The sequence below is a fragment of the Ambystoma mexicanum genome, chromosome 3p (genome assembly GCF_040938575.1).
Source record: "Ambystoma mexicanum isolate Mex_15411 chromosome 3p, UKY_AmexF1_1, whole genome shotgun sequence".
In the NCBI taxonomy this organism is placed as follows: Eukaryota; Metazoa; Chordata; class Amphibia; order Caudata; family Ambystomatidae; genus Ambystoma; species Ambystoma mexicanum.
This window is the reverse complement of record NC_090925.1, coordinates 378,029,343-378,054,313: the sequence shown is the minus strand read 5'-3', so window position 1 is coordinate 378,054,313 and position 24,971 is coordinate 378,029,343. Positions and strand designations below refer to the sequence as shown.

Below are 24,971 nucleotides of genomic sequence, written 5' to 3'. Positions count from 1 at the left end.
ATGTCTTGCTCATTGGCACACTACAGTGCCAAGAGGTAGCCATCCTGAACGTCTACGGGCCCAACGTTGATGATCCGGACTTCTATTTACACCTAGCCTCACTCCTGGAAGGATATCCCTTGATCCCGATCATATGGGGAGGAGACTTTAATACTATATTGGATGTTACCCTGGACAGATCGGGCACGAGGCCTCGCCAACTCTCCAGAGTGGCCAACACTATACTTACTATTCTCCCACGTCTGACACTGGTAGATTCTTGGCGGTTAACAAACCCTGATGCCCGAGAATACTCATTCTATTCCACAGTCCATGATTCCCACTCTAGAATAGATAGATGGCTCATTACCGACAGGTTAGTTAGGGCACTGTCTCACCAGGTTACCCTTCCTAGAACATTATCTGATCACTCACCTGTCGTCATCTCCCTGGACTGGGGTCCTGACGCCAACAGACCTAGGCAGTGGAGGTTAAGCTCCCGCACGCTCCTTGACCAGACCTTTGCGGCCGAACTCGAAACGTCCATTGAAGAGTTCTTTGAAGTCAACACTGGGTCGGTGACGACTTACGCCATGCTCTGGGAATCATTCAAGGCATATACGAGGGGTGTGGTTATATCCAAGTGAAGTGGCATTCTTAAGGGGATCCGCGCTGATCTCTCCGTTAGCGAATCAACCCTTGCCGGTCTCGAGGCTCAATACGCGTTTAATCACTCTTCAAGCACTCTTTCGGCCTTGGGATCGGAACTAGATAACTTTCGTGCCCTGGCAGAGCGAGAGGTCAAATTCCTAGAGTCCCCATGTTTGGCGAGGAGATCGGCGAAGGTGAACGCCCCGGCCGTATGCTAGCCAGGCTGCTCCGTCGCGAACTCGGTGCTCCCAATATTCCGGCCATAGCAAGATCGGACGGTTCCATGGCTCTGTCCCCACAGGACATCAACTCCGAATTTCTAGCATTCTACACATCTCTATACTCCGAGACCAATGACCCCCCCATTTCGGAAATAGACTCCTTCCTAGACTCTCTCCCTCTCTCCGTTTTATCTTCCGAGGCTGGTGCCTCTCTGGAGAGACCGATCACGTCTGAGGAGATTACCGAGGCAATCGAATCACTGGCGTCTGGTAAGGCCCCTGGCCCGGATGGATTGCCCATTGAATTTTATAAGCAATAGAAGACACTATTGGTCCCGCACATGTTGTGCCTCTGGGGGGAATCTTGCGAAAAGGGTATACTCCCCCCACCCCCCTCACTTTGGGAGGCATTGATAATGGTTCTCCCCAAACCGGGCAAGCCCCCCTCCCAATGCGGCTCATACCGCCCCCTCTCCTTGATTAAAAGCGATGTTAAATTTACGCTAAAATTAAAATGTTAGCCAACCGTCTAGCCCCTATTCTGCCCCACATTATTCATCCTGATCAGGCAGGGTTTGTCCACATCCTTAAATTTAAGAAGACTCTGTAATGCTACGCCCCATTCCAGATAGCCAGAGGAACTCGCCAGGGATGTCCTTTCTCTCCACTAATTTTTGCCATCGCCATCGAACCATTTGCCGACATGATTCGCCAGGCACATGCCCATAGGGGATTACGCACGGCCGGTCAGGCTGACATAGTCTCTCTGTATGCAGACGATGCTCTGCTGTACATTCGTTCACCAGAAAATAACCTCGCTCCCATCCTTGCTGACGTCACCAGATTTGGTGACATATCAGGATTAAAAGTGAACTGTTCCAAATCCACACTGTTCCCACTCACTGATTGCACGTGTCCCCCCCCCGGACCTGTTGGGTTTCTCCTGGTCTCAAACTAGTTTTACATACTTAGGGGTTAAGGTGTCCCGATCCGTAAAAAGACTGCGCGAGGACAACTACTCGAATTATCTAACGGCCCTGTCCGGTAAGACGTCTAACTGGACCAAGCTCCCCATTTCATTAGCAGGTAGGATCAGCATCCTTAAAATGGTAGTATTACCCCAACTTTTATACCGCTTCACCAATCTACCCGTATGGCCAGGCGATACATTCTTTAAGTCACTACGTCACATTACGAATTCCTTCCTTTGGCACTCTGGGGCGGTTCGGCTTAAACTTTCCACGCTCACCACCCCGAAAGAACTTGGGGGTTTTGGCGCACCAGATTTCTGGAGGTATTGGGTGGTGGCTCAATCACAATTCGCCTCCCATTGGTTTAATGCAACCGACCCCCCCCCCCCCGCATGTCCGACTCGAGAAGCTATCTGCTGCTGACCGAGTGCTGGGTTCCCTCATTCTTAAGCCTATACCAGCTGACACCGACTCGGCAGACCCAGTGACATGCACCTCTCTAGCGCTTACTAAACTTTGGGCCCTGGTTACTACACCACGACCATTCCATGGAGACCTACCGCTTTGGAACTTCCTCCCGGATGTATCACCTACCCCGCTATCCACTGTGACCCGTTGGGCCGAAGCCGGCTTCCTGTCGCTCCGCGATATTTACGAACAGGGCAACTTCGTTGAGTGGGCGGACCTCCCCCCATCCCTCAAGCGCCAGCCCACTGCATGGCTACAATTTTCCTCCCTTCGTAGGAATCTTAAATTCAGATACCCTGATTTCCCCACAATACCGCCTGATGACTCCATAGTTGCGGAGCTCTGCTCTTACCTATCCTTTAGGGGTAAAGTGTCAAGACTATATGCACTGGTACAATCTAGAGCAGCCCCGGCCTTCACTGGGCTGAAGCACAGTTGGGAGGTCGACCTTGGGGTGGAGATCAATGAGGAGAGGTGGTCTCGAATGTGTGCCCGCACTCAAGATGTCTCCTATAACTCAAAATTTAAGCTTATACAGTTTAAGATCCTGCATAGATACCATCACACACCTAAGAGACTGCACTGCATGTTCCCAGATTCCCCCTCCAGTTGCCCCAGATGCGGCACGGAACAGGCAACCTACATCCATATGCTTTGGCACTGCCCACGCCTATCTCAATTCTGGATCGAGGTATGCGCCACGCTATCAGACATACTGGAACACCCCATTGCCCCTACCCCACTACATTGTCTCTTTCATGAATTCCCCCAGCTGGGCCGCAAGTCTAGGAGGCTGGCGGGTCTCTGTATGCTGCTGGCGGTCCGCTGCATTCTGCTATGCTGGCTCCGTGCCAGACCGCCTGTATATTCACAATGGCTTAAATCAGTCACGTGGGCTCATGACACTGAGGAAACCTGGAGTGCAATGCAACATCCGCACTGTCGGCCAATAGATGTCTGGCAAAGCTTCCGTGATTACATGGCCTCCTTGCCCTCTCCTTCATGCTCAGCAGATGTCTCCCCTTAAAATGTATAACGAAGTGTTTAACAAGTTCATCTGTTACGTCTGATTGTTTCAAATGCTGATATCTAGTTGGATCTATGAGTTCCCGCTCCACTGTCCCACAATCGAACAGTCGTGTGTTGCTGTCGATGTATATGTAAGCATATTTACTTTTGTTGTTTTAGCAGCCATGTGGCCGCCCCTTGCTCTGTCTTCCCAGGTGTGTTGTCAAGTCAAACAATAAAAACAAGTTTAAAAAAAAAAAAGAATGGGGATGTGAAAGTAAGCATCCTCCAGGTCCAACGACGATAGGAAGTCGCCCTCCTCCAGCTGTCCCAGCACGTGCTGGAGGGTGACCATCCTGGATTTTTGTGCCATGATGTATTTGTTTAACCGACGCAGGTCCAGGATGGGGTGCCAACCGCCTGTCTTCTTTCTGACGAGGAAGTACCTTGAGTACACTCCGGAGCCCCAGAGCCTCCTGGGGACGAGCTCGATGGCACCTTTCTTGAGCATCGCCCTTACCTCCAACAGCAGTTGAGGGACGTGATTCTCCTTCCTGGCCACGGGAGGAATGCAAGGGCACTTCTTTTGGAATTCCAGCGAGTGATCGTTGGCCAGGGTGTCCAGCACCCAACAGTCAGTGGAGATGGACTCCCACACGCTGACGAACTTCGTCATCCGGCCTCCCACCAGGGGTGCTTCGGTGGGGGCCCGACGACACGGCCGGGTCAGTCTTGCTTGGAGGTGGCCTTGCCTCCTTGGCGACGACGGCGGGATCACCCTTCCTTGCCGCGACCTCTGTAGGCCTCCTGGGAAGAGGAGCGGGCCGCCTGGCGGTATGTGGATCCTTTGGAGGCACCCTGTCTGCCTCCGGAGCTCCGAAAGGGCCGTCGTTGTTGAAGTACCCTTAGGGCCCGGGCCGTCTCCCGAGTTTTCCACCGCCTTACCAAAAAGGTTGTTGCCGTCGAACGGCATATCCAACACTCTGGTCTGGACGTCCTGGCGAAAGTCTGTCGCCTTGAGCCATCCTTGTCGTTGGAGGCAAACTCTGTTGCCCAGTTGGCGAAATCCGGTATCGGCAATGTCCGTTGCCACCGTTCTGGCGTGATCCGATGCCACCTCGCCTTCCTGCAGAATTTGTTGGGCCTCTGCCCTCTTGTCGTCAGGTAGAAAGTCTAGCAGGGGAGCTATCTTGAACCAGAGCTCCCTGACATAGCGGGCCACGATCTCTAAGGCACTGGCCGCCTTAATCGTCGTCGCCGACGAGATGACTCGTCGTCCCATGGAGTCCGACTTCTTGCCCTTGCTGTCCGGCGGGGAAGTGGAAGTTGAAGCCGCCGCACCCGCTGCTTTCTTCTTACCCGCTGCCGAGACGACAGAGTCCGGCATGGACTGGGTCCAGAGGCACAAGGGGGCGGCATCGGGGACTCAGTACTTCTTCTCGTACCTGTCCCTCTTGGCGGGTGTCGTGGAAGGGTTCTTGAGGACAGCAAGCCCCTCGTGCCAGATGTCATCGAGCAAAGGCACCGCGAGGACTGTCTTCCTCTTGGCCTCTCCTCGTTGGTAAAGAAACCCTTCCTTTTTTTGTTCTTCCGGGCAGAGCTGGAAGAGCTTGGATGCCCTGGTTATCATGGCGTGAAAGGAGCCAATTTCGTCGGCTGGAGAAGCCTGAGGGGGGGGGGTGATGGAGGGATGTCCGCTGTGTCATCGCCGCCGTCGTCGTCCGTCCCACTCGCTGTATCCGTCGCCGTAACCTCTCTAGGGTCCGGCGAGGCGGATGAGGGGTCCACAGGCCTCGCAGGCATGAAGGGCGAAGAGGGGTGGACTCTCCTCCGCTTGTTCGGAGGGTTTTCTGACGGGCCTGGTTCTGGATCCTCCGTCGGGGTAATCTCGTCCTTATCTCGGTACATAAGGATTGGATCGCCAACATAATTGCCGCCGAGCTATATTGGGCTCGGGTAATGGCTGCGACGGACGGGATGGCCGCTCCACTGGGCCCTCTTCGTTGCCATCGACGCTATCTTCCATCACGTCAGCGGGGACCGTCCCCTGGGATCGAACCTTCTCGAACCTCTCATTGAGGCCTATGAACCTCTCACTGAGGCCCTTCTCCGTTTCCACCAGCTCCTCCTCAAAGGCTGATTCCGAGTCTGTAATGGTCACCGGCCCCCCCCCCTCTTTTTCCACCTGGGACTTCACAGGGGTCTTAACGATGGGCTGGAAAGAGGATTCCCTCTGCGGTGGCAGGGATACTCTGGGCCCAGAGGCCGTTTCCACTGGCGTAGTCTCAGCCAGCTTCGCCAGGGTCGCAGCGACCACTTCGATAGAGGCCTTTGCCGGCTGGATCAAAGCCCTCACCACCTTAGGTGCGTCCTGGGCCTTCGACTTGGGGGGGAGGGTCAGCACCTCGCTCCCCCTTCGAGATCGACCGGGGCCGCTCCAGCAGCTTACCCGGGTTCTCGGACTTCCTCTTCCCCGAACCAGAGCGCTGGTTCGTGGTTGAACGTGCCGGGGAAATCACGCCCTGCCTGGCAGCCGAAGAGCCCGACCTTTCAGCGCTCCCGGTGCCCGCGGACTTGCGGTGCTTGGCCTTCTGTTGGGCCCCCGTCGCCGGGGCACCCTCACAGGACTTAGAAGCCCGCTCAAACTTTTTCTTCGCCTTCTCAGCTGCTGTGCCCTTCTCCAGCCAGGCGGCGAGGCGGGAACGACAATCTTGTTTGGTCCGTTCTGAAAGGTTCTTGCAGAACGCACAGTCTTCTCCACGTAGTCTTGTCCTCATGAAGGCAGTAGAGACATCGCGAATGCTCGTCCTCCTTGAAAACGTTTTGTAATCCGCATCCAGGGCAGCACCTGAACAGCTTGGATCCGGGCGTCGAGCTTCCCTTGTCCAAGGCCATGTCCGTTGAGGTAGGTCGCAGATCTTCTGGAATCCTCCAAGAAGCGTAAACTCGACAAAAACTTCACCCTTGAGGGGCGTAGAAGAATTCCGAAACGGGTCCCCGTTATCGGAGGTAGAAACGGTGGAGCTTGAGGCTCAATTAAACCGGAAAAATGAGAAAATCTCCTAAAAAAGCTCGAAAAATGCAGCAAAAACTCGAGAGCTAAAGCACGAGGACTCCCAAATACAGTTTTCAAGGTCAACAGTCTCAAACGACAAGAATGTAAAGGCGCAAACAGAGCTCCCATTAGGAATTTTAGAACTAGGTTCAAATCCCAACCGGCCACCTGGAAAGGTGACGGTGGGAACACATTAGTGAGCCCTTTCAGAAACTGAGAAATCAAAGGAATTTTAAAATAAGAACACTCCTCCGACAAGCACTTAAATATGGACAGCGCCACCAGGTAACCTTTAATGGTACCCACTTGTAGGCCCTTGTGGGCTAATGAAAGCAAAAAAGACAGAACTACATGAATGGCACATGAAAAAGGATCCATATTCTTAACCCTGCACCAGTCGCAGAACTTTCTCCAACGGCAACGGTACAGGGACTTCGTTGCAGGCCTTCTGGCCGAAAGCAACACCTCCATCACGTCTTCAGGGAGTTCCCAATCCTTATACCTCAACCGTTCAGAAGCCAAGCATGAAGGTTGAGGGACTTGACCTCTGGATGGAGAACCTGACCCCCACGCCCCTCCCGTGAGAGCAGATCGTCTCGGTAGGGAAGATCGCGTGGAGGAAACTCGTACAGCAGTGGGAAGGACCACTCCACTACGAACGCGTCCCCTAAGGCTCCTCTTGGAGGAAATTCCCGCGAGCAGAATCTTCTGCACTTCCGGTTGGCATTGGTGGCAAAGAGATCCACTTGTGGGGTCCCCCAAAGGGCAAAGATCTCCAGGAGAATCTCCTGGGCCAGCTCCCACTCGTGAGAGACCGTGCTCTGCCTGCTCAGAGCATCCGCCGTCGCATTTTCGTCTCCGTCCAGATGAACTGTCGAGATCAAAATTTCCTGCTGGATGGCCCAGAGCCAGAGATGCATCGCCTCTCTGCACAGAGGGAGAGACCCTGCCCCCGCTTTTAATTGAGGTAGTGCATGGCCACTGTGTTGTCCGTCAGAATCAGGACATTCGTCCCCCGCAGGGACGGCAGAAAAGCCTTCAGGGCTGGCCTGATGGCCCTCAGCTCCAACAGATTGATATGGAGTCTGGACTCCGACAGAGACCAACGACCGCTGACTGTCAACTCGTTGGCATGAGCTCTGCAACCCGTGAGGGACGCGTCCGTCACATTCGTTACCTCCGGCCAGGGTAGCCAAAATGGAGCCCCCTTCATCAGATTGCCATCGAAGGCCCACCACAGAAGATCCTGGGTGACCGAGGGCGACACCTGAACGGGGTCTAACATCCTGCCGGAGGGCTGCGACCAGTGGAGCTTGAGAGCGCATTGCAGAGATCTCATCCGCAACATGGCCTCCAGAAGAATGCAGGATGCCATGAGGCCGAGAAACCTCAAGAACCCTAACACCGTGAGACACTGGGCATGTTGAAACTTGTGCACCATCTGCAGAATGTGATGAGCCCTCACCTGGGGAGAGAAACACAGCCCCGGGGACATGTCGAGCACTGCTCCGATGTACTGGAGCTGCTGGGTAGGTGTCAAGTGGGACTTCTTTAAGTTGAGGGAGAAGCCCAGCCTGTGAAGGGAGTGGCAGGTGACAGACAGATGAACCCGGACTTGCTCGGGAGAGCGCGCCCTAATCAACCAATCGTCCATGTATGGGTAGACATGAAGCCCCCCTTTCATGAGATACACTACCACCACCACCATGAGCTTGGTGATGACCCTCAGGGCGGAGGTCAATCCGAACGGCAGGACCCGAAACTGAAAGTGCGAGTCACCAACCGTGAACCTCAGGTACTTCTTGTGCTTGGGATGAATCGGCACATGAAAGTAAGCGTCCTTGAAGTCTAGAGACACCAACAAGTCCTGAAGTTGAAGGGCCTGGAGGACTTGAGAGAGAGTAACCATCTTGAACGTGTCCTTCCTGAGGAGCTTGTTAAAACCACGCAAGTCCATGATGGGTCTCAATCCCCTGTCTTTCTTCGGGATAAAAAATATGGGGAATACCATCCTTTCTTCCTCTCCGCTACAGGCACCAGTTCTATGGCGCCTTTCTCCAGCAGGGATTTGATTTCCTGCGCAACAAGCGGGTCCGGACTCTTCAAAGAGAGATTCCCTGGTGGATTGTCGTGAGGCCTCTGCCGGAAAGGAAGACAGTAGTCGTGGGCTATGATCTCCAGAACCCACACATCTGAAGTAATGGCACGCCATTCTACAAGATGCTGTGCCAGCCTCCCCCCAACCTGCGAACCATGGGACATGGCTTCATGACTGAGCTGAAGCGGCAGTGCCGGAGGGCAAAGAGGCAATTGCTCGCGCGGCCTTGGCCCCTCGAGTACCCTGTTTTCCACCTCTGGTACTCCTACGTTGGCCCCTTTGACTTAAAGCTCCCCTCGATCTACCAAAGGTAGAGTAGTATCGAAAGGAACCTCCCCTCCATTGCAGTCCTCTAGGACAAAAAGGCAGAGGTTGGCGGACTGCAGCGCTCAATGACTTCGCTGCAGCCTTCGAGGTCTGCAACCACTCAAGGCTCTCGTCAGCATTGCTGCCGATAAGATGTTCACCATCAAAGAGCTTGTTGAGAAGTAGGGCTTGTACATCAGGAGCAAACCCCAACTTCCGCAGCCACGCAAATCTGCGCATCACTGTGCTCGCCGTCATGGACCGGCTGACACAATCTGCCACGTCAAAACCCGACTGAACGGATTCACACATGGCATCCTTGCCATCCTGTACAAGGGCAAGAAAGCCATCCCGTTCCTCCCCTTCGGGAATATGTTCAGCCGCTAACGAAATACAAAGTTGGCTGCTTTCAAAGCCATACCCCCTGAAGAAAAGACTTTCTTCGCCCAACCATCAAAACGTTTGTCGTCTATATCAGGAGGGATGGAAGGGTACGATGCCTGTTTTGCTGGGGCCGTAGCCGCCTGCACCACCAAACTCTCTGGAGTGGGGTGCATGGACAAGTAGCCGGGGTCGCCACTGGCTGGGCGGTACTTTTTCGGCAACAACTTACCCACTGCCGGGAGACTCTCCGGAGCAGTCCAAGCCGCCGCCACCCTTCTTTGCAAGGCCATATGGAATGGCAGTACCGGGTCATCCTGCAGAAAATCTACTGGAGGCGCAGACCACTCAAGTACTCCGTCACCCTCGACATGAGGCGCCTATACGAAGAGTCAGCATGCGTACCAGGCTCAGGCCTATCAAACTCAACCTCCGGGGAGGTATCAGGACCACTGGTGTCGTGCAAAGACTGACGCAGGTCTTCCAACTGGCTATGACCAGATAACAGGTCGTCAGGAACCTCATCAGGTACCAAACCTTCCTCAGACCCTCATCTCAGAAATATAATCCAAAGGCTGGAACAAATCCCTGGAAGAGGGCACAGAAAAAGGCTCAAATACAGGCCTTACTGACTTCTTCAGCGCCTTCCTCGGAGTTTCTACCGACACACGGGGTACTTCTGGTAAAGCCTCCACAAAAGGCGTCGAGGGCGTCGCCCGTATCGGCGTCGACGTTGAGCGCGGCGCCGATGGCTTCGACAAAGGCCTCGAGGGCGTTGCCCTGAGCGTGTCCTTCGACGGCTGAGAGTCCCTCGACAGACATGGCGCCAACCGTGTGGACGCCTTCTTCAAAGACCTCACAGGCTCCGACGGTCCAGAGGGTGTCGAGGACCGGGATCTGGAGCGGGCATGGCTAGAGCGATCCACCTTGTCCGATCGGGACCTCGAAGGTTCCAGATGATTGTGCCAACCACCCGAGCCCAAAGGCGTGCGAGCGGCAGCCCCTGCCGTCTTCTTTCGAAGGCGCGGACAGAACGGAGCCTTGCAAATGGAAAATCGCCACCATCTCCGTACGAAATGCATCCCATTCTGCAGGAGAAGAATGCTTGTTGGGACAAGCAACCCGCCGACAGGCGGAGTCCTCGGACGAGGACGGGGAAGGCGACCAATGACGGTGCTTCCGCAAGGGCCTCAAAGAGGCATAGGAATGGCGGGACCCACTCCGGGACTGAGACCCCCTGGATTTACGCCAACGACGCGGAGAGTCACCTCTCGAATCGTCGGTCGAAAGCCCAGCGGATTTCGAATTTCCGTGCTTGGACACCCTACCGACAGAAAGCTTCTTCTTCCGCTCCCGCAAGGCCTTCGATATCAACGACTGACAATCATCATAATCATCCGCGGCGTTGTGCGGGTCGTCAGCGACATCTTGGAACCGCAGTCCCGACACTTCTCGAAACCCCACCGCGGGGTAGAAGACGACGAAGACATGATATCTTCACAAACAAACAAGTTCAAAGAACCGATAGAAGTACTCAGAAGAACCGAGGTGCGCCGAGATCTCCGAAGCGAACACATTCGCAGAAAAAACGGAACTGAGGCTACGGGCGTCGTGCGTCCTACTTATAACATCCGGTGACGTCGGCTCGACAGAGGCGCTCGAGGACAGCGTATAGGCGTCATCGACGCAGAAAACTTTCGAAGGAGCACAGCTGTAGTGATTACCTGTCATAGATGTGGAATACGTCAGAGGCAATCCCTTCGAACTTCTGCTTAGCCGCAAACAAGAGGGCGTCTGTACTGCCTGCCGTAGATGCAGTCCTGAGGTGGAAGAATAGCACTTGCCAAAGACTCCTCCTTGGAAAGACAACTAGAGGGGTCTTGTGTGGAGGAAGACTATGAAAACGGTGGTTTCGAATATAATGAGGCTGCAGCCACCACTGAAGAATGCAGCTGCGGGTGGGGAGGCCAGGAGGATTGCCTCCCCGTCAGTTAGCCTGAACCTGCAGTCCAGCTTCTTGTTCATCTGGGCATTGGCCCTGGGCTTCTCCCAGACTTTTCTCGCCACCTGCAGGACATCCTTCTGAAGAGGGATGCCAGACTGGATTGTGGTGGAATTACCCAAAACCTCTGCTAGCACTCCCAGCTCCTGGCGCCTTAATGGGGCAGAGGGACTCCCAAGAACTCGTCAGGCCATTAAGGTGGTCATGAAAGGCCTTAAGGGAAGCCGAGGGTTCATAGTAACTGAGTGTCATCGTCGCCCGCCACCTCCTTTTTCAGAGACCAAGGTGAGCGCAGGCCCTGGGACACAGATGCCAACAGGGTCCCCCTAAGTCCAGCACCGAAGACAGGTCCAACGGATGTTGTGGGGAGAGTACGTTTCTGGTACAGGAGATGTTGGGGGGTCTCAACAACCGGTAGGGCCTGGACCAGGGGACTGGAACCAGCAGTGCTGGAGGAACAGGAGGAGTACCCAAAGGAGGGGGTTGGAGAAGCGCCACCTGTGGGATAACGTCCTTCACTATAGCCTTCATCTGAAGGGAACGCATGAAGAAGACAAAGCACTCGAAGAAGCGGTCCTCGCACGCCGCCGGTCCCCTACGGGCCCGGCCCTCCGTGGCACTGGGCCTCCGCTCCTGGTCAAATCGCTGAGGCGCATGGACGTGTAGCCATAAGGCTGTGATGGATAGAGGTATCCCTGAGGAGACCATACAATCTGCTGCCACTTCCAAACGGAAGGGGGCTGGGATCATCTTGCAAAGCCCATTCGATGGGCGAAAGCACGGGCAGGCCCGGAGTTGGATCAAAGATGGGTGCTGGCCTGCAAGGCTGCCCCACGTGCCTTTCTGCCTTTTGAAGCCTTGCACCACGCCCTGAGAAGCCTCAGACATGGGAGGAAACAGCTTGGGTCTTGCACCAGAAGCGGAAGCGTCAACCTCGGAGACAAGCCCTCGGTTGGCTGGCTGGTGGTTGTAATGCTCTGACTCACAACCTCAGAGCGAGGTCCGGTAGGCTGGACGACCACAGCACCTGTGCCGGTGGCCATAATGGATCGTGCCAAGGGAAGACTCTTGGAAGTGGCACTCGACAATCCCTTACCCCTTGGGGTTGAAGAGGAGGATGAACTTGATCAACCTTCCAAATACAAACCAGTAGGGCCCCTGAGACCCTCAGCTTGGGAGCCAGAAGCCTGGAACAGCCTCAGGTATGCCCCTTGGAACGCCCGAAAGAGCCCACAGGAAGGCTTGGAAGCCGGTAGCTTTAGAGGCCTCGGGCAAGCTAGGTGAGAGGTCCTGGAGACAGAGTACTTAAGGTGGGGCGGGGGAGAAGTGTGGAAGCTCTCCCTCCACCGCCACAACCGGTTCTTCAATGTCCTGTGACCGAGAGTGCTGCAAGCCGAACATCCTTCCTAGTGGTGGTCGGGCACCAAAACCTCAAGACCCAGTGCAAGGGAATGAGCGGTCACATGAGGCACATCTTGTAAATCCTCCTGCAGCCGAGAAGCGCCGGGGGAGGCTAGACACCAAAGGGAAGTTAAATAAAATTGAAAAACAAAACGTGGAGCAACAGAAAGCTAAAGTCTCCTCGCTGGCTGCCAGGTCTGACACCGTCTGTGCGGAACAAGGGACTGAGGTGAGTCACTGGAATGCGGGGCCTCGGCAGGCCATTCCGGAGGCCGAGCCCCGCCCATGCGATATGCTAAAATTAAAGGGGAAGCTCAATTATCTGCTGCCAAAGGTTCTGGTACCATCTCCATGTTGGGGGACGCCCACAAGGATGGAGGAAATGGGACCGGACGTATGATTATACCTTATGTATAGTGAGATCCACATCGGAATAGGAGTCTTGGTCCCCTCGAGCTGAGTCCTTCCCAGTGAGCTTCCCGCTTTCCCAAACCCCTAGAGAAGGTTTTGCTGAGTGGGCTGCCCTCCCTAACCTTAAAGCGGGTGGCTTCCCCTAGGGAAGAAGGGAAAAATTCCTCATATTTGTCACACGCGCCATAGTGAAGATGGCAAGGCTTCAGGATTCCCTCTCATCCATCTAACCCAGTCCCTTTTGGCTCACTCCCTGACATATAAGTAAGGAGAGTTCATCCAATTCACTGCACCACTCTCAATGAGACCCCACCTAGAGACAGGGGCAGCACAGTTACAACGCCCTCCCCCATTTACCATAGTCCTGTCAGAGAGACTGCAAGAGAGCAAAGGCAACCAACAGGCAGACACAAAAATAGGCCGTAAGAAAAGATACAATTCCTTTTAAGTTAAAATATGTTCAGGTAGTCATGGGTAGCTAGTGTTCTGAAACTGATGCAAACAGCTAGCAAGAAAGTAATTTGCTGAAAATGAAAGCATAAGAGGGGAACCCAGGAACAATGTTTTCAAAACATGGCTCAATGATCAGGAAAAGGACGCAGCTGCAATTTTTTTTTTTGCTGTGATCTTTAGCAAAAGAAGTACATGCTGCATATACAAGGTTTTCTTTTACCCATGCAGGGAGGACAAATGTTTTTATTCACTTACCAAAGGTTTCCTCTACTTCCAAATATGCTGGGGAAAACAGGGAACGTTGGCTCAGTGCAGACAGTACTATGGAGGATCAGAGAGGGTAGATTAAGATGCCGATAGGCTCAAACATAGGAAAGACCAAACGCATATCCAGTCCATGTGACCCGGATGACACAAACCAAACAGGTTCAGCACTGACAGGATTACACAGGTGCATTCCATCAATCAGAGTCCAACGCAAGGGGAGGAAGAACTACAATAAAGAAATCAAGCTGCTTAGTCTGGGAGTATGGGTTGAGTGGAGCTTGGTGATGATTGGGAAGCAGAACAGAGTTGATGAGGGTTGAAATGAGTTGCAGAGGTGTAAACGGGGAAAAGGGATCAGAGGTTAGATTGCGAGTGTTAAGAAAGGAAGGAGGACGTGTAAAGAGACTGGAGGTTGGAAGGTGAACACCAAGAGGGGAAAAATGACATACAACAAGAGAGAACACAAAAAGGAGAAGAAGCAAGATCAGTTAGTCAGTGTCAGAAGGTTCCCCCGGAACAGGTCCTAGGCATGACTTCAAGGTACATGTATGAATGAGTCAGAAAATCAGGACCACACACGTGGCAGGTAACCAGGTCTAAAACCCTGGAAGAAAACTTACCAATTGATGAATAACGTGGAAGATGAGCCAACAGTTTGGACTTTTCAGTGCCTTGCTGAGGGAAACCCAATGGTTAGTTGGAACTGGCTACGCATTGGTCAAGTGGCTGCACTCCTATGTTTTAGACAGTCACGGGGTATGGGATTGGAAGGTTCATAGAAAGATGGTTCAACAGGCTAAGTACTGAGACGTCATTTGCCTGCAGAGGAGAGGGAATACGAGATCTCTTGCTCTTATTGTGGACCACATTTTGTTTCAACAGTACTCTTAGCTTCTAGGTTTTGGTTATTCAATTATGCTTGGGAACAACAATGCTGTTGTCAGCCTCTTTCGTCTCTCACTCAGTCTTGTGACACATTATATCGTATCTCATCAATTATAATATAGGTGCAATTTCCCCCTGAGCCTTCCTCATAAGATTCCCCCGTCATGAATGATGAATGGCAGCTGATGTGGGCACTGGTCATGGCTGGGTTATTGTAAAAGTCTGCTATGGTCCGAACCCCCCAAAAAAGAAAACTGCTTGGCTAAATTCCATCCAAAACATAGTGGCAGTGCCTGTATGCACCCTCACAAAACATTATGTCTCTATAAAGGTTACAATGGTTACCTTGCCAGTACTAATTTGACTTCCAAGTTCTCGATCACCTTGGAACTCAAGATCGTGAGTTCAGTAAAGTAGGATCGTGCAAGCCTCGCTCTCCGGCCGCACCAAATGTTCACATTGCAGTTCGCCTCTTCACAGCTCGCACCATCCTCCTGTGGCTCCCTTGGTTACATTGCGTAATGGTTCCAGGACGTGTTGTAAGGGACACACTACACATCCCCTTTCTTTCACTAGGATGCCACTGCTGCTTTCACTACACAGCATAGTCATCCAGGTAACATGGTCTCCTATAACTCCTTCTTCCGCATCTCGACGTTGTCGGAAACCCATCTGGTGCATCTGACAAGGAAAATGTTCCACTCCTTTCATCACCACTTATCTCCCCAATCCTTCTGCCCATATGGCATCCCGTATCGACTCCATCACCCTTTCCATATTCCATACCCAAACATCTTTCGTTCTCACTGCATGCTTAAACACTTCAATCACCTCAACAGGCCTAGACCATTGACAACCATCACCGCGCAACGCACTTGCCAACTTTATTCTGACCCAACCTCCAACCTGGGGAACCTTGCAACTTCTACACCACCTGCTATATTGGGCAGCTTTGTTTTTAAACGGACAATCTCTGATCTTCCATTCCGCACCACTCAACTTCACTTCCATTCCATTCCTGACATCTCCCATCCAGTCCGGAAAGAGCCTAGTTGTACCCTTTCTCCCTCTATGTTCGAACTGTGAAATCCCTGTGGTGCAGTGTGGGGTAAACCTGTGGGCAACAATCGTCCTCCTCACCTCACCCTTCCACTCGTTTCCCTTGGACCATGCCCACCTGATGAATTCCTATAATATCTCTCCACAATTCCATTAGTTTGTGGGTGATATATGGCACTCATGTTATGTACAATAGCTCTTTTCTCGAAATACAATTCCATTTCTTTTGATTTGAATTGTGAGCCATTATTGGTGAGAACTACACCCGGATAGCCCTCACGCTCACACAGGTCTTGCAAAAAATCAGTACTGCTTTTCATGATGGCATGAGGGGTCACCTCCACCTCCGCCCATCTCGTCAAGGCATCCACAACTACTATGTAGTATGCATGACCACATCACTCCACACTGGTCCCAGCACATTGCTCACAAACTACTCCCAGTGTCTTTCTGGTATATCCGTTAAGGCCATGGACACCTCACTCACACACACCTAATCACTGTTAGAGCAAAGCATACAGTCCCGTACATTCTTCTCTATCCGTGCATCGCACGCCGGCCACCAATTGTTCATTTTCTTTGTCTTCACAATCCCTTGATGGCTCTCATTACCAAGACGTATTATGTTCGCCTTCAAGCCCTCTGGGGGTACTAGTTTGTCCCCCCTCATAGGAATGCCATCACACAAATGTAGTTCATCTCCTAAATTCCATGATCCCTCAATACCCATTTTCCTCGCTGTGTTTTTACTCAATTGGTCTTCCAACAAATCCTTAATCATAGACTGCATTTTGTCGTCTTTCACCATTTCATCGTGCCATTCTTGTTTGGAGATCGCAGATTCCCACACTTCACAAACTTCTTCTTGCTCCTCATCATTATTTTCCATTTCCACATTGTTGATCATACGCGACAAACAGTCGGCAACATAATTCCTTACGCCTGGAATGTATAACATTCTGAAGTCAAAGTCTTGCAATCTGGACAGCCACCTTCATATTCTTCCCGAAAGCTTGTCTAATCCTTTAGTCGAAATGATCGACCAACGGTTTGTGGTCAGTGTGTAGTTGAAATTTGGTGCCCAATACAAAGATTCGAAACTTTTCTGTAGCCCACTTCACCGCCAGGGCCTCCTCCTCAGTGGTTCCATATGCTTTCTCATGCCCTTTTAATAACCGTGAGGCAAATGTCATCACATACTCCTTTTTGTCCTCAATTTGCAAAAAGACAGATCCTACTCCCACATTACTGGCATCTGTGGAAATTACAATCTGTCATCCCCTCCTATAATTGTGCAATACTGGTGCCCCCACCAAGGCTATAATATATTGGAATTCTTCCTCACAGTTCACCATCCATGAAAATTGTATACTGTATCTTAATAAAATCCTTAAGTAGGTTGTGTGATCCGCAAATCCCTTAATGAACTTGGAACAAGTTACTTACCTGTAACTGTTCTCCAGCATGGGTCTGGCATGGATTCACATGCTCATGAATATTCCCCGTCGTCAGGCTGGGAATCCTCGGTAAAGAAAAAACCAGTATCAGTTTCGTTTCTGATCTGTCTTTCGTAGTAATAACCAATCACTGGTCTCTGCGTCATACTGACCACAGCCAACGACTGCCCTCTACCTAAGCACCGCCTCTGGCAGCCATCTTCAGATTTGGAAGCACGTGAAGTGGCAGTATGACCAAGTGAAGAGACGCAGAGGGGTAGGTGGGAGGGTTCGCATGTGAATCCATGCCAGACCCATGCTGGAGAACAACAGTTACAGGTAAGTAACTTGTTCCTTCTCCAGCATGGGGTCTGGCATGGATTCACATGCTCATGAATAAAGAATACATAGCAGTACACACATGCACAACCACGGGAGGTGGCAAAGGCTCAACATTAAGCATTGCATCAAACTCAACATTAAGCATCTTACCTCCTCACCAGGCTCACCTCAGGCGAACAGGTTGCGCAGCACTGCTTGGCCGACCCTGGACTCCTCCCTGGAATCCCGATCGACGCAGTAGAACTTCGTGAAGGTGTGCGTCGACCTCCACGTAGCAGCCCTGCATATGTCCAGCAGGGGCACACCAGAAAGGAACGCCGTGGTAGCTGCGATCGCTCTGGTGGAATGGGCTCTCGGACGGCCAGGCAGCGGTCGGTTTGCCAACCGATGACAGTACATGATACAGCCAGAGAGCCATCTGGAAATGGAAGCCTTCGAGAGAGCCTTCCCCTGATTGACAGGTCCAAAGTTCACAAAGAGCTGTGACGTCTTCCGAAAACACTTTGTGCGGTCCAGGTAGAACTTCAGCGCTCTAGCCACATCCAGCGAGTGCAAAGTCCTCTCAGCCGACGACGAAGGCGACGGGAAGAATACAGGCAACACCAAGGGTTCGTTGAGGTGGAAGTCCGACGGTACCTTGGGCATGAAGGAGGGGTGCGTCCTGAGCACTACCCTCGTGTCGTGAAAAGTCAAGTACGGGGCCTTGCAGGAAAGGGCCTGGATCTCTCCCACCCGTCGTGCGGAGGTGATGGCCACAAGAAACGCTGTTTTCCACGACAGAAACTTCAACGGGGCTGAGTGCAGGGGCTCGAACGGAGGTCCCATGAGCTTGGTCAGCACCACGTTGAGCTCCCACGCCGGGGCCGGAGCCTTCACCGGCGGGAACGATCTGAACAGTCCCTTCATGAACTCTTTCACCAGACGATGAGACCACAAGGACGTCCGCCCCGTGGTTCTGGTGTATCGGGAGATCGCAGCAAGATGAATCTTGATGGACGCGTGTGCCAGTCCAGCTTTGGCCAGCGTCAGCAGGTACGGCAGTACTTGGGGAGCCGTAATCCGTAGAGGGTTAATCTTCTGTGCGTGGCACCAGACAGAGAACCTCTTCCATTTGTGTCCGTAGCATTTAAGAGTCGAGGACGCCCTGGCCTTTGCAAGAACCTCTCTGCAGTCGGCCGGTATGTCGTATCCTCCAAACTCTAGCGCTGCAGGAGCCAGGCCTGCAAGTTCAGCGATTTCGGGTCGTGGTGGAGGATGGCGCCTCCTTCCCTGGAGAGCAGATCCGCGTCCACCGGCAGCTTGATTGGCGGGGACGCTGACAAGTCCATAAGGTCCGGGAACCATATCTGCCTCGGCCACGCAGGTGCGACGAGGATCATCCTGCACCGTGACCTCTTGAGCTGGTTGACGAGCCGGATTAGCAGTGGCAAAGGAGGGAACGCGTAGAGGAACAGGCCCTCCCAGGGGAACGAGAAAGCATCGCCCATGCTCCTCGCCTGGGGAAACCTGCTGGCGAACCTCCGGCACTTGGAGTTCGTCGCCGTCGCGAACAGGTCGATCTGGGGTGTGCCCCACCGTCGGAAGAGGCGATCCACTAGATCCTGCCGTAGTTCCCACTCGTGGCACGAGCGCAGCTCCCTGCTGAGTGAGTCGGCGATGGTGTTTTTTATCCCTGCCAGATGAAAACGGCACCAGAAACATCCCTTGGGCGACTGCCCAATGCCACAGGTCCTGCGCCTCCTTGGACAGTGCTGGGGACCTGGTTCCGCCCTGTTTCCTGATGTAAAACATGGTGGTGGTGTTGTCGGTGAAGATCCTCACCACCTTGCCCTTGAGGGACGGAAGGAAGGACCTGAGGGCCCAAAACACTGCACGGAGCTCCAGGACGTTTATATGTAGGGATTTCTCCGTCGGGAGCCAAAGGCCTCTTGCGTGCAGATTTTCAGTGTGCGCTCCCCACCCTTCCAGGGAGGCATCCGTGGTCACTGTCTCCTGGTGGGCTGGGGTCTGGAAGTCCATGCCCGCCGTCAGATGCGCGCGGGTGCCCCACCACCGGATCGCTCGTCGGAAACTCTCGTCGAGTGTGATCCTTTCCTCGAAGCTGCCCGTCGTTTGGATCCAGCGCGCGTCCAGGAACTCCTGCAACGGGCACATCCGGAGCCTGCACATGGGAATGAGGTAGATGCAGGAAGACATCAATCCGAGGAGGGACTTGATGGACCTCACCTTGGCCGCGTCGGCCACCAACATCCGCTGCACCTTGCCCAGGATGGTCCTGGTCCTCTCCTCCGACGGGGAGGCCAGAAGGGACACTGTGTTGAGCCTCGCTCCCAGAAACAGAGCGTCTTGCGCGGGCACCAGGTGGGATTTGGCGTAGTTCACGGAGAATCCCAGGTCCGTGAGAAGTTGGACGGTCCTTGCCGTGTGAACCACGGCGAGCTCCCTTGTCTTGGCTCGGATGAGCCAGTCGTCCAGGTAGGGGTAGACGTGGATCCCTTCGCGGCGCAGCTGAGCCGCCACTGGTGCGAGGCACTTGGTGAACACCCTGGGTGCCGACCGTAGACCGAAGGGGAGGGCTTTGAACTGGTAATGACGCCCTTGGACCACAAATCTGAGGAATTTTCGGTGCCCCTTCAAGATGGGAATATGGAAGTAGGCATCCTCCAAATCCAACGACGACAGGAAGTCTCCTTCCTCCAGCTGACCCAGGACGTGCTGGAGGGTGACCATCCGGAACTTTTGCGCCTTGATGAACTTGTTCAGACGTCGCAGGTCCAGGATGGGGCGCCATCCCCCCGTCTTCTTCTTCACGAGGAAGTATCTTGAGTAGACTCCGGAGCCCCGAAGCCTCTTTGGGACGAGTTCGATGGCGCCCTTCTTGAGCATCGCATTCACCTCCAGGAGAAGTTGAGGGACGTGAAGTTCTTTCCTGGCCACGGGGGGACGCGCGGACACTTTCTTTGAAACTCGAACGCGGTGCCCCGGGCCAAGGCGTCCAGCACCCAACGGTCGGTGGAGATGGACTCCCACACGCTGACGAAGCTCGCCAGCCGGCCTCCCACCGGGGTGCTTCGGTGGGGGCCCGACCCCCCGGCCGGTTCAATCCTGCTTCGACGAGGCTTTAGCGCCTTGTCCTTGGCGACGACGGCGGGGTCCACCAGACTTGCCTCGTCCTCTGTAGGCCTCCTGAGACGAGCGGGCTGCTTGACGGTAGGAGGAGAAACCGCCGCCGGAACCTTTGGAGGCGCCCTTGCCTCCGCTGCTCCGAAAGGGCGTCTGTCGTTGTTGCAGAACTCCAAGGGCCCGGGCCATCTCGGTGTCCCCTTTAATGGCCTGAAGGGAATCGTCCACTGTTTTCCCAAACAGGTTGTTCCCATCGAAGGGCATGTCCAGGACTCTGGTCTGAAAGTCTTGACGGAAGTCCGTAGCCTTGAGCCATCCACGCCGCCTAAGGCAAACGCCGTTGCCCAACTGGCGGAACCCAGAGTCGGCGATGTCCGTCGCAACGGTAATGGCGTGGTCCGAAGCCACCTCACCTTCCTGCAGGATCTCCAGGGCCTCTGCCCTCTTGTCGTCCGGCAAGAAGTCCAGCAGGGGAGCCAGTTTGTACCAGAGCTCCCTGTCGTATCGGGCCACGATAGCCAAGGCGTTGGCAGCTTTAATCGTCGTCGCTGCAGACGAGATGACTCTGCGTCCCATAGCGTCCAATTTCTTTCCCTCGCCGTCCGGTGGGGAAGTCGATGTGGAGGCCGCACCCCCCCCCCCGCTTTTTTCCTGGCCGCCGCGGAGACGACGGAGTCCGGGGTAGGCTGCACCCGGAGGCACAGGGGGGCCGTGTCCGGGACCCGGTACTTTTTCTCGTACCGGTCTCTTCTAGCTGGCGTCGTGGAAGGGTTCTTGAGGAGGGTGAGGCCCTCATCCCAAATGTCGTCCAATAGAGGCACCGCGAGGACCGTCTTCCTCTTGGCCTCGCGCCGCTGATAAAGGAAACCTTCCTTCTTCTCCTCAGGGCAGAGTTGGAAAAGCTCAGATGCCCTGGCGATCATTGAGTGGAACGATCCAATCTCGTCGGGCGGAGAAGCCCTGATGGGAGGCGACGACGGTACATCCTCGTCGTAAACCTCGTCATCCGTACCCGTCGCTGCCGTGTCAGTCCCCGTATCATCCCCTCGGGTGGACGGGGAGGAGGGCTGGAAGGGGCGCGACGGCTGAAAAGGAGGTGGAGGGTGGATCCTTCTTTTCTTGGTAGGGGGAACACCAGAAGGTCCCGGTTCTGGGTCCCCCGACGGGAGAGGTTCCGTCGGCAACGGTAGTCTCGTCCTTATCTCTGAGCATAAGGACTGTATAGCCAACAAAATGGCCGCCGAGTTGTCTCGCGGCGCTGGCAGAGGGAAATCCGACGGGCGATCAGGGGCCCCGTCGGTACCCTCGACGATGTCGTTGTCGCTTAAGACCTCGACCAGCTCCTCCTCCGAGGTTGAGGCCGAATCTACGACGACGCCCTGCCCCCCCTTTTTCTTCCCCACGGGGGATTTCACGGGGGTCCTATCGATGGGCACAAAAGAGGACTCCCTCCGAGGTGGCAGGGAGACTCTGAGCCCCGAGGTCGCCACCACTGGTGTAGCCTCCACAGGCTGAGCCAGGGCCGCCGCGACAGCTTCGATAGAGGGCTTGGCCGGATGGATTAAGGCCTTCACCACCTTAGGTGCGCTCACCGCCTTATCCTTGAGGGGGGGGACAGTGCCTCGCTCCCCCTCCGCCTTCGAGCTCGACCGGGGCCTCTCCAGGAGCTTCACCGGGTGCTCGGCCTTCCTCTTACCCGACCCAGAGCGTTGGCTCGTGGTTGATGGTGCCGGGGAGGGTGCGCCCTGCCTGGCGCCCGTAGAGCCCGACCGTTCGGCGCTCCCGGTGCCAGCGGACTCGCGGTGCTTGGCCTTATGTTGGACCCCCGTCGCCGGGGCGTCCTCAAAGGTCTTAGAAGACCGCTCGGATTTCTTCCTCTTCTTCTCGCCGGACGGGCTCTTCCCTTCTAGCCAGTTGGCGAGACGTTGATGGCGGTCCTTCATGGTCCGCTCCGACATGTTGCCGCAAAACGCACAGTCCTTCTCCACGTGCGTCTTGTCCTCATGTAGGCAGTTAAGACAAAAAGAGTGTTCGTCCTCCTTGAAGACGTTCTGCAGCTGGCATCCAGGGCAGACCCTGAACAGCTTTCCGGGCGTCGAGCTTCCCTTCTCCTGGGCCATGACCGGGCCTGAGAAACTTCTGGAGTCCTCCAAAAGCGTAGCTCGATGAAATCTTCACCCTTGTGGGGCGCAGACGAATCCGAAACGGGTCCCCGTTGATCGGATGGAGAGTCGGAGCTTGAGGCTCTTTTGACCGAAAAAATGAAGTTTTTGAGAAAAAACGTGAAAAAATAGCACTAACGCTCGAGAGCAATAGCACGAGGATCCCAACACATGAACGTGCGGTAAAAATCTGAAGATGGCTGCCAGAGGCGGTGCTTAGGTAGAGGGCAGTCATTGGCTGTGGTCAGTATGACGCAGAGACCAGTGATTGGTTATTACTACGAAAGACAGATCAGAAACGAAACTGATACTGGTTTTTTCTTTACCGAGGATTCCCAGCCTGACGACGGGGAATATTCATGAGCATGTGAATCCATGCCAGACCCCATGCTGGAGAAAGAATAATATTCAGCCATTCCTAAAAATGTTCTCAGCTGATCTTTACCATTGGGCGTGGCCATTTACTCTAATGCATTAACTAGTTCCTTCTTTGGTGAAATACCATCCTTGGAAATTACATGCCCCAAATACTCAACCTCCTTTCTGTTGATTTTTGACTTTTCCTTGCTAAGAGACATTGCTATTCTATGCAGTTTGAGGACTTTCTCCAACCTTCAATCATGCTTTTCTTCGTTACTGGCGTAAATCAGACTAACAGCCTGGAAAAAGATCACACCATCTTCCCCATTAAATATTCTATCCATAAGTTTCTGAAACACAGAAGAGGCAGAAATGAGGCCAAATGGCATCCTGCGATATTGGAAGAATCCTTCCGGTGTGATAAAAGCTGTAAAATGGTGAAATTCCTTGTGCAATTTAATTTGATAAGCTGAGGTGAGGTTGAGCGTCAAAAAATATTTTGCAGGCCCCATTGAAGGAATCAATTTTTTAATATTGGGCATAGGGTGGGTTTCAGGTATGACATTTCTTTGGTTGACCGAGATCCACACACACTCTGACCTTACCAGAAGGCTTCTGCACTACCACCAGGGGTGACACCCACTCTGAGACATTACTTTCTATAATGCCTTGCTTTTCTAATTTTCTTAGTTCATCCATAAATTCCCCTTTCAAGGATAACGGTATGGTGCATAGTTTTTGTGCCACAGGTTTGCACCCATCTTTTAATAAAACGCGATGCGTGACAACTTTAGTCATCCAGTTCCTTCCTGGAATACCTTGCATTCTATTACTCCTTTATGCCCTTCTACATCTTCAATTGCAAATACTGTTTCATAGGCATTCGGATCCAGGCGCACCTTCAGGAATGTTTGACGTGTCCAACTTAAAAGGGAGGACGCAGTCTTTTTTGTTATATACCTGACCTTAAGCAGGTCTCCCTTTGAAATCCAGCGTTACTTTAAACCAATCAAATCGATTTTAACTCCTCCATATGCTCTGGGTTTTAGGTCAACCTCATGTAAGTACTTCGGCCTGATTCTCCTCCACATCCCTTCCGGGATAATGGTGTACTTAGCACCACAGTCAGACATCATGGTGATCTGAGCACGGTTAACCTGGACAATTGTCATCGGTCTGTCCGTTTTATCTTCTCCATCACCCACGGCAGATATACATTCTTCTCCTTCATCACTCTCTTCATCGCCAATCCAATTGGCGCAATCATTGTTTCTACAAGATGCCACTGCGTGACTTTTGCCCTTGCAAATCCTACATATAACACTAGACAAGTTGCACTGTTTGCTAGATGGGGCTATTACACCTATAGCAGGTTCTGACCATTCTTCCTCTTGCGTATTTGCCCTCGGCCATGTCCTTTCATGTCCGATATTCTTCCAGAGCCTCTATTCATTGCCCCTCTGCTCTCGTTGTTGTATCTGAAAGCTTTGTTATCGTTACTCCATCTTCTTATTCCACTTTGGCCACTTATCGCAATTGCCTTGCTGTGGGGTGGTTGCAGGCGTGGGTTTAACAGCTGTCAGTTTTATTCTGTCCTCAAAGGTCTTTACACATTTTTCCCTATGTTCAACCTCTTTGGCCACCCTCAGAACTATTTCTAGTGGAGGTGTGTCTTCTGCCTACAATCTCTCTTACTTTACTACTTATGCACTCCAGCATAAATTGATCCCCAAGTCTCTCATCCAACAGTTGATTAATCTGCATGTTCTTGCTAGTTTGCGCAATGCAGTAATGTACTGTTTCACACTCTCCCTCTACTTGTGTGTGTTTACTAAATTTTGTATCGCTCTAAAATTGTGCTTAGTTTCTTCTCATAATTATTGTTAATTTATTTTTATGGCTTTTTCGTATTCATTCATATTTTGACCCTTA

At 53.2% G+C, this 24,971-nt stretch overlaps 1 long non-coding RNA gene across 6 annotated transcripts in view; it reads right to left on the bottom strand.

Moving 5' to 3' along the window:
* Positions 1-24,971, bottom strand: part of LOC138580471 (uncharacterized) — a 940,189-nt gene that overhangs the window by 396,967 nt on the left and 518,251 nt on the right. The window contains exon 7 of one of the 6 annotated variants that reach the window (XR_011304271.1): positions 13,661-13,726. The exons of the other annotated variants lie outside the window; for them this stretch is intronic. This is a non-coding gene — a long non-coding RNA (uncharacterized lncRNA). The remainder of the gene's footprint in view (positions 1-13,660; positions 13,727-24,971) is intronic. 6 annotated transcript variants of the gene reach the window in all.